The following is a 10,146-nucleotide window of genomic DNA, read 5'->3' as shown; positions in this document are numbered from 1 at the left end:
AACAATGGGATATTATAGATTATTAGGTACACTGGAGTTTTTTTCCTTCCCCTACACGCTATTTGCTGGTTCTGCTCCAGATGGCTTGCCGAGGTGGCCCTATTGGTGTCTTTGTTCCAGCTAGCCAGCCAGAGAAGCAGGAGCCTCTGCCTTCAGGGAGATGGAAATGCAGTCAGAGCTACCTAAGTGGAGAGGCAGGGCAGGTTGCGAACCAGGAGTCGTTCTCATATGTACTTTCCTGCCCTGCGCAGTTGAGCTGCACTTGAATGACTCCATTAACTAGAATGAAGTTACTTAATGGCAAAATCCTGACTCTGGCTGTCTGCTGTTTTCTGTTAACGTTGCCGTCCTGTGAACGGCCTTCTGTTTAAGACACATTTCATAGTCTGCCTTTCAAATATGCTTGGCGAGTTGGAGCAGCAGCTTAAACAGTCAACAGCAATTTTAAATGGGATCCCATGGAAATACCCTCTCCCCTCCCAATTAGGAAGACCTCTGTTACGTTTTCTTCTGCCTCGGGCGTGTGTAAAAATAATGTAGGAAAAAGAGACACTGGTGAGAAGATCGTTTAAAAAGTCTTTTATGTGAATCCCAGTTTTGAGGCGCTTACCCTGCGATAGTGAAATAAACGTATTTTGCAAATAGACATGATCTACTTTCTGGCATTGATAACAAACACATAAGGTCAATTAACGGCCTTAATCACTGTGCAACGAGCAGTTTTCGGGCAAGGAAATGCCAGGAACAAAGTTTACAATTTATCGGACTTGCAGCGGTTCCAGGATTTGCTCGCTCCTGGGGCAGCTTTCTCTTGCTTCCACGGTGTTCTGTTTGAAGTCCCCTGCTCTCTCTCCAACAGTTGTTTGGGAAATTTCAACATTTAACTTACGGCTTTATTAATTATTTAGGAGGGAGAATTCCGGTTTGGAAGACAAATTTATGCAAATAAGGATTGTGGCAGAACAACCTATGATTTGAAACTGCAAGAGTCGGGGGTGGTCACGCCCCGTCTTCCTCGGAGGCAGCTGGAATTCCCTGTTAATTTTGATCACTTGAAAATACAATGGCTGTGTTTGCAGGTATTTCTGAGAAATCATTTCGATTCCTTTAAATTTAGGTGAAATGTTAAAAAAAAAAAAAAAAAAAGAGCGGGAATGGACTGTCTCAAGATGAAAAAGAGGAACTACTGGCTATTGTCTGACCTCCCCAGTGCCTGATTGACTAGTAGAAATCGCATCTCCATGGGAACAGATAAATGTCTGCTTTTCATGCCGCGAAATAACCAACTCAGCCCGCGGAGTCTCACCAACCTAGCACTTTATTTGGGCGTCAGTAAGCAGCTTCTCGCTTTTCATGTTCAGCCAAATTATCTGCCAGAATTTCTTTTCAAGTCTAGGAGAAAGAGAGAGAGAGAGAGAGGGAGGGAGAGTTTCCTCTCCCCTCCCCCTTCTGTATGGAGTTAATTACTGTATTTTCATCTGGGAGGGTGGAAAAAAATACACACAGAGCTGAAATAGCACACAAAACAATGCTGACGTCTTGTATCTGCCTGTTGTTTATTAGCTTTTTTTTTTTTTTTTTTTTTTTAAGGAAGGTATGGAAGTCTGCTGCTATGTTTGAGTCATACCAGTAGGGTAATGATACGGCCTGAGAGGCAGGTCCTAAGTCCGGGGTTTTTTTGGTTTTTTTTTTTTTTCTGTTTTTGTTTAGGGTTGTGCTAACGTTTGGCTGTGTGACCTTAGACAAGTGGGAGCCACTCTTGTCTTAATATTGTGATCTTAGAAATGGAGATAATGGAAAAAATAGAAAAAATTGCTTTAGAGTCTCAGGTATCTGCCTCCCCTCCCCCTAAAATCCTCAACATCTGCCATTTTAATTCTCTGATCACTGATCCAGTGCTCTCTGCCAGCAAAATTAGAGAACAGCTCTCAGGAGAGCAGGGGCTTTCTCCAGTGGTTCCAGACACTTCAGCTTCTGTTCCTGGTTAAAAATACCACCGGAAGCAGCGTTTTCTGATGATATTGCAATACTTCCATTCTACTTCCTGAATCAGAGGGAAAAAAAGAAATGAAAGGGGAAAAAGAGGAAAAAAGGAAAAAGAAACGAATGGAGGTGATATATATATATATTTATACATATATCTATGTATTTTTCAACACACAAGTTCAAACTCTTAGGAGGGAAATGTCTGAGCCTGTTTGATTCTCAAACTGGGCACAAGCGTGTGTGCAGGTTTTTATTATAGTGGAGTCCATTTACCCGTTTCTGTTATTCTGTCCTTTGTCGTTGAAGCTTCTTGTGCCTTTGTCTCTCTCCTCTTCCTCAGCCCCTCCACCCACCCACCCAACAAGTCTGAGCAGGAAACATGTAAAGACCAGTGAACTGCAAACCCACTAGGCATTTTTCAAAAGAATTCAGGTTAAAGATACCTGCAGGTATTTGTCGATGTAGCAATCGAGTCTCAATTCTAACTCTTCGGTAGACGTGATTCCTAAATATCAAAACCCCAGTGGTCTTTATCTGGACCAGCTGCTTCTGATGTCGGGAAGGAATGTGGCCCATCGAGTGTGTGAACACTGCCTCCATTGTATCCAAACAGGCTGATTGAAGCCTGGGTAATTGGCATGTAACCTTCTCTATTAATAGTGCAGACAGATATGTGAATTAGCTGAATCCCTCCGACATATGCCATGCATTAGCTAAAGGGGCTTACAATTCTCCTAACATCTCGGCTATTACATCAATAATTAGGCTTTAGAACTTGATAAGTTTGAGGGTGGGGGGATCAATAAATATGGGGAAGTTTAGCACTAGCTCTAAATATGAAGTGACTGCAGTATATTATTACAAATCCAGCACTGATAGTTGTCATTATGGATCATTTGGAAGGTTGAGGATCTGGGGCTTCTGAAATGTGTGTATGTGTGTGGGGGGGGCTTCTGAAATGTGTGTGTGTGTGTGTGTGTGTGTGTGTGTGTGTGTGTGTGTGTTGCTGAAGCTGAGTTTCTGGAGGAAATTGTTATAAATTTGGGGAGTCTCTGTTTAGCTTCTATGGCCATCAAGGTGTGTGAATAGCAGAGTACTCTTGTCATGTCCTGTTTGACTCTCCTATAAAGAAATACACCCTGCTGCGGTCTGAAACACTGAGTGAGGCTACTTAGAAATGTACATTTCTAAATACTCGGTTAGTCTCACATCAGTTCCTAAGACCAGAGGAAGTGCCATGTGCTGATGGGTAAAAGCATAAACTACAGCTAGACTGTGGGGTTTGAAGCACAGCTCTTCCACGTAATAGCTCACAACCTTGGGCTACTTGTTCAATGTCTGCGTGCCTCAGTTTTGTCATCTGGAAAATGGGGAGAAAAAGAATTCCTGCCACACTGGGACTTTGTGAAGATTAATAAGTAGTTATTTATAGAATGTCCAGAACAGTACGGAGTATAAATAAGTACTCTTCGCTTTTCATTTTATAAATGTACATTGAAAGTCATTTTCAAACTGTGGGTTATGACCTGTCAATTCGCAGTAAGACCAATTTAGTAGGTCACAGCTATCACTTTTTCAATAAAATGAACAGAATAGACTAGAATAGAGTGTGTGACACAAAGGAAGGGTAAGCACTGTTTTGTGAAACTTTTCTGCTCTATAAATGTGTGTGTGTATGTGTGTGTGTGTGTTATATGTGTGCATATTGGGTCCCAAAGTAAAAATGTATTTCTTTTAGTGGGTCACACTAGACAAATTGTTGAAAAACCTGCAATCAAATAATTTAAAACCTGGAAGCAAGCTAAATACATCGATAGGAGATTGGTTAAATAAATTATGCTATATCCATATAATGGATTACCAGGCAGTTATTCATAAGAAAGAGATCAATTTCCATGTGCTAATTTGTCCTGGTCTCCCAGAAATACTATTCTGTAAAAATAAAAGGCATTGCAGAGTGTATGTATTACAATCCTACTTATATAAATAAAAAGAAAGCTTTACTTTACATGTGTTTGTTTTAACACCAGAAAACCTCATTCTGCTAGCTGCCAGACTGTGCTAAGTGGAGTCTGTCTTCCCTGGGGCTCGCTTGCTCAGTGATTGGCACCACCACCCATCCAGCTGAGTGAGCCGGAAGTCTTGCAGCCACGGTTGACATGCCCCTGTCTCTCACTCACAGATAAGGGATCCAAAATCCATTCATTTGCCTTCTTTTTTATGCTCAACTACTATTCCAAGCTTCTGTCATCTCTCTCCTGGGCAACTATATCAACTCCTAACTAGTCTCCCTACAGCCTCCTAACTAGTCCCCTTCAGCCTCTTAACTTGTCGCCTTGCATGTGCTCCTTCCTCCCTCCCACCCATCTTCCCACTGTAGCCAGAGAGACATGACCAACCCCCTCTCTACATTACCTAAATTCTGGTATGCCTTCCCATTGCTCTTGGGACAAAGACCAAAATCTCACTATGGCCTTTGTATTAATTTCTTGGGATGCCATAGCAAAGTACAACAAAGTAGTTGGCTTAAAACAGCAGAAATGTATTGCCTAAGAGTTCTGGAAGCTAGAAGTCAAGAATCAAGGTAGGGTCATGTTCCCTCTGAAACCTGCAGGGGAGAATCCTTCCTCGCCTCATCGTGGTTGGCCATCAATCTTGGCATTCCTTGGCTTGCAGCTGTATCACTCCAATCATATCACATGGCATTCTCCCTGCGTACCTGCATCTTCTTACAAAGACACCAGTCATATATGGATTAGGAGCCCACCCTATTCCAGTATGGCCTCAACTTAGCCAATGACATCTTTAATGACCTTATTTCCAAATAAGGTCACATTTGGAGGCACAGGGAGCTAGGACGTTAATATATCTTGGGGGGGGGGGGCGTGCACAATTCAACCCATAACAGCATTTGAGACACTGTCTGGCCAGGCCCTGCCTCTGTCTCGAGGCTTCCGCCCCCAACATTCTCTGCCTTATTTTTTGGCTCCGTTCACATAGGCCTTTGTCAGATGGTCTGTGTTGCCACACACCCCAGGGTGTTTGCATAGATGTTTCACTTTGCCCCTGCTCTCCCCTTCGCCCTCCAACCTCGTCTCCCATTTCACCTCCAGATCTTGGCTCCCTTGTCCCTTGGGGATGCGTTGCTTACATTCTTCCACCCCAGGACTAAGTAAAATTCCTCCAATTTCCCATAATTTCATAACACCTCACCCTTCTCGCTCTCCACCCTTGTCACACCTGTAGTTTTGCATTTATCTGTCTGTCTGATGAACGTCTCTGCCTCCACAATACTGGAAGATCCCAGAAGACAGGCACGGCATCTGGTTTTGCTCATCATTTTTTCCTCATCTCTCAGCACAGTATGGAACGCTTACTGGGCACCAAACTCACTATTGTCTGATGTGCAAAAAAATGAATAAGTGAATGAATGAATGACACATAGATTTTTCTAACATTCAGTTTGTAAATATAAGTCATGACTTGCAGGTAAGATAGGGAAAAGATCGTAGACAGAGGGTCAGTTTCTAACAGTACAAATCTCGCATTTAAGAATCTGTCAGTGAAGAATTCCCAAAGGACTATAACTTGTTTAGGAGCATTTAGTGTAAATTCATGGAGGAACTCTATCAAAAGCCGAGCTGGACTAGCTGGTTAGCTCAGTTGGTTAGAGCATAGTACTGATTACACTGATAACACCAAGGTCAAGGGTTTGATCCCTGTTCTGGCCAGCAGCCAAAAAAAACAGGTCTAAGTTGTAACTTGGACCTAAACGTATGAGAAGTTACTTAACATCTAAATTCCTACCTTTTGGTATCAATGAGAATTTGCAAGATCCTTTCCTGTTGGAACTAAAAATGAAGTTGAGTTTTGGGTGGTTGTCTTAGTCAGTTCCTGCTGCTACAAAAAAATATCTTAGACTAAGTAATTCATGAATAATAGAAATTTATTTCTCACAGTTCTGGAGGCCAAAAGTCCATCATGAAGACACCTTATTGCTGCATCCTCCAGAGGGGATACATTCCGTGTCCTCACATGGCAGAAGAGTGGAAGAGACAGCTCTCTGTACCTCAAGACCTATCATAAAAGCACTAATCCCATCCATGAGGGCTGAGCCCTTGTGGCCTTGTCATCTCCCAAGGGCCCCACCTCTTAATACCGTCACCTTGAAGGGTAATTTCCAACATATGAATTTTGAAGGGATACATACATTCAAATGATAGCAGTTACCAACTGGACTAAGGGATTTCCTTGGACACAGGATTTTCAGTACTAAAACTGAGAACTTCTGGGCAAACTGAAAGTATTTCGTCAACCTAGTTAAGTTTGAATTTGACATTTGATAATTCAGCATCTTAATGATATTTTAGAGGTGAAAACAAGATGTACTTTTTTCTTTTATCATTCTTATCACTGGGACACTATCTTTTTTCACTGACAGCTTTTAGTGGCCAAGGATTTTATCACCAATAAAAAGGGAAATAAAACATGGGCATGTATTTTGTTTAAAAGATAGTCTCAACTTAAACTTTACATTGAGCATTCTTAATACCTATTCATTTCAATCAATTATTTACAACAATAGTCTTGTACAATGAAAGGTGATATATCCATCAGCTTTTACCATGTAACAAACCACCCCAAAACTTAATGGCTAAAAACAGCATTTGTTTAGCTCACAACTTTATTGGTTGGCTGAATGGTTCTTCTAGTCTGGGCCAGCTCAGCTCACTGCTAGGTATTCTCATGCATCTGTGATCAGCTGGCAGGTCAACTGGTGGCTAGATGATTCTAAGAAGGCCTCCCTGCATGGGAGACAAGGGTGGTTGGAGACTATCAATTGGGGTGACAAGAGCAACTAGATCCCATGTTTCTCAGCATCGAACAAGCTAGTTCTTTCTCCTGATGGAAGCTATAGGGGTCCCAAGAGAAGTAAGAGGGCAACTCCCGAAGTACAAGAATTTGTGAACCCTCTGCTTCCCTCACATTTACGAATGAGGTATTGGCCAAACAAATCACATGGCCCAGCCCAGATCTGAAAGGTAACAAACAGACTCCACCCATTAATGGGAGGGGCTACAAAGTCACATTGCAAAGGGGTGGCACACAGGGATGGGAAAAATTCTTTCACTCTAGTGCAGGTGGCATGGAGGACTTTGTTTCCTTTTGGTGAATTTCAATTATTTTCTTTGCTTCACTTTTTGAACATTAGTTTTTATAATCTGTAAAATGATGATGAGGACGATAACTAAATTTGAAGTAGCATTTAAGGATTAAAAGTAACATGCCAAAAGGATAAAGCACTAACCAGACACAGAAAACAATTAGTTTTCTCTCTCTCTCACACACACACCAATAAAAAGCATTAAATATAGTGGTTCAAAACACAGTCTTTGGTATCTAATAGACCTAGATTTAAATTTCAGGTCTGTTACTGACTAGTTTTGAGAAGTGGGATGTTGCTTAATTTCTCCGGAACCTCAGTTTCCTCATCTGTAAAATGAGAATAATGAGGTCTGAATTTCAAAATATTTGACTGCTGGCTTTAATTACTTAAAGCTATCTGCCCTCCAGCTTTTCCTATCTGTTTCCTCGTATTGAATATGGGGGTACTTCAAGAAGTTTGTGGAAAAATAGCATTAACAGATAACATGGGGCTGGCTGGTTAGCCTGCTTGGTTAAGAGCATGGTGCTGATAACACCAAGAACTAGGGTTCGATCCCTGTACTGGCCAACCACCAAAAAAGAAAAATAATAATAATGTGAATCTTTCTATTAACTCTTCGAAGACCCCTCATGTAATTGCATTTCATATGCTGCTGTTAGGAATGCAGTTCACTCATTACCTGACTAGCAGCAGCTTAAGCAAGAAAGAGTTTCAATATCTCATACAGCAAGACTGAAGGAACTGTGCTGGCCCAGACCTGGTCCCCTTCTCTGCTCTTCCATCTTTCACGCGTTGACTTTTCTTCTCTGTGCTTGTCACTTCATGCTTAGACCAACCCTGATTCTTTGGGTTTCGGTACTTCCTCACTTTGAACAAAACTGGAGTTCTATTGTTAGGAAACAAGACACAGACGATGGCTGTGGAATGTTCTCTTTCACAGCGTCTGCCAAAGATGTCAAACTGCCTTCTGTTTGGGATCTCACTCCAAGACTTGGGCTCACAGGGTCATTAGGCTCCTGATGAGCACTTCACATGACTACCCACTTCTCTCTTCCTTCTTTTTTAAAAATTGAGATTTAATTCACATACTGTAAAATGTGCCCTTTTAAAGAGTATGACTCACTGATTTTTAGTATATTTACAAAGTTGCACAACCATCACCACTAATTCCAGAACAGTTTCATCACCCAAAAAGAAACCATGTACCCATTAGTAGGCATTTCTCATTCCTCCCTATTTCCAGACTTTGGCAAATATGAATCTGCTTTCTACCTTTATAGATTTGCCTCTTCTGAACATGTCACATAAGAGGAATTATGCAGTAGGTGGTCCTTTGTGACCAGCTCTTTCAGTTGGCACAATGTTTTCGAAATTCTTCCATGTTGTAGCATGTATCAGTACTTCCCTCTTTTTTATTTCCAAATCATTTCCCATTATGTCCACCTTTTATTTACCCATCCATTAGTTGATGAACATTTGGGCTGTTTCAACTTTTTGCCTCTTATAAACAATCCTGCTATAAACATTTGACTACAGGTTTTTGTGTGGACATATGTTTTCAGTTCTCTTGAGTATATAACTAGGAGTGGAATTACTGAATGATACGGTAATTCTATATTCAATTTTTTAGGAGCTGCCTAACTGCTTTCCAAAATGCTTGACCATTTTCCTTTCCACCAGCAATATATAAGAGTTCCAATTTCTCTACATCCTCGCCAACACTGGTCATTTTCATCTTTCTCTGCTATAGCCATCCCAGTGGGTCTGATTTGTTCTTCTATTTAAATTCCAACACCTCAACAGATGGTCTTAATTTTTTCTGGCTTTCCATTTGAAATCCTCACGATAGCTATAGTATAACTGATCAGAAAAATGTACAAATGCACATAAAAAATTGGCCTATGGTTTCAAGGATTTCATAGACTTCTTCAGAAACCATCTATATGTTATCTAGGGGATTCATGGATCTCAAGATAGGATCAGAAAATCACAGTGATAAAAAAATGACTGACTTGGACACAGACATGAGGAGATGAGGAAGGCTGAGGCCCAGGGCCTCACTCTCACTCAAGATGACCCAGTTGGCCAAGAAGAAGGTAGAAGAGAGCATCAGTTGACACTCTGAGCCTCCATAATCTTACTGGGGGTTCTTATCCAGGTGCTGCCTTCATTAACTCATTTAACCCCTTCAAAACTCTTTAAAGAGTTTCCTCCCTCAAGTTGATATTGTTGAAAAGATTGAATGAAATAATGCATGTCATGTCTGTACAAGGTGGCAGTCCCTAATGTCATCACTGGGTAATCCATTCCCCTGGCTGCCAGGGCTGTTGTCCTTACAACAGTGGCAGCCACAGATCAAATTCAAACATATTTTCTTTGGTCCATGGAGTGTTATAAATGGGGAAATTTCTCTTATTAAAATGTATATTTGGGGCTTTCATTAATAAAATTAAAAGGTCTGAAAATAAAAAATAAAAAAACTAGAAAACTTTACATTTTTTTCTAAAATTAGAAAAATTAACACTAGGAGCATACTCTCAAACGGCACAAGCAGCTGGAGCCAAGGAGCAGCGGCTCACTTTAGGGATCTCTAGCTCATTGAGTCACCTCCCCTCCCTATCGCATTAGACTCATCCATACTTCACCTATATCTCGCCCTGGTTGGCATTTGAGTCTGTCAGGATCCCAGAAGGAAACAGATAACTCCCTGAAATAAAATTAGTATCTGCTATAGACTGGATGTCATCCCAACCTCACTGAAACTTAAATTCCCATTATGACTGTTGAGGGCAGAAAATCCTATTATGGTAATTGAAAGGTGGGGCCTTGAAGAGGTGATTTGATTATAGGATCCTACCTAGTGAATGGATTAAAAATGGTGGCCAAGCGTTTGGTTTAGAGGGCTTTAAAATGAGAGTGAATAAGGAGGTTCCTCTCTCTGTTCTTTCCCCTCCGCCATTTTCACAATATAATATCCTGCCATCACTGTTGCC

The 10,146-nt window shown here is 41.2% G+C and overlaps 1 long non-coding RNA gene across 1 annotated transcript in view; it reads right to left on the bottom strand.

The window, feature by feature from the left end:
• Nucleotides 1–545: 545 nt before the first annotated feature.
• Nucleotides 546–10,146, bottom strand: part of LOC134386079 (uncharacterized) — a 49,192-nt gene continuing 39,591 nt past the window's right edge. The window contains exon 4 of the long non-coding RNA XR_010024445.1: nt 546–1,392. This is a non-coding gene — a long non-coding RNA (uncharacterized LOC134386079). The remainder of the gene's footprint in view (nt 1,393–10,146) is intronic.

The sequence above is a fragment of the Cynocephalus volans genome, chromosome 1, assembly GCF_027409185.1.
Source record: "Cynocephalus volans isolate mCynVol1 chromosome 1, mCynVol1.pri, whole genome shotgun sequence".
NCBI lineage: Eukaryota > Metazoa > Chordata > Mammalia > Dermoptera > Cynocephalidae > Cynocephalus > Cynocephalus volans.
This window is presented reverse-complemented; position numbering and strand designations above follow the sequence as displayed.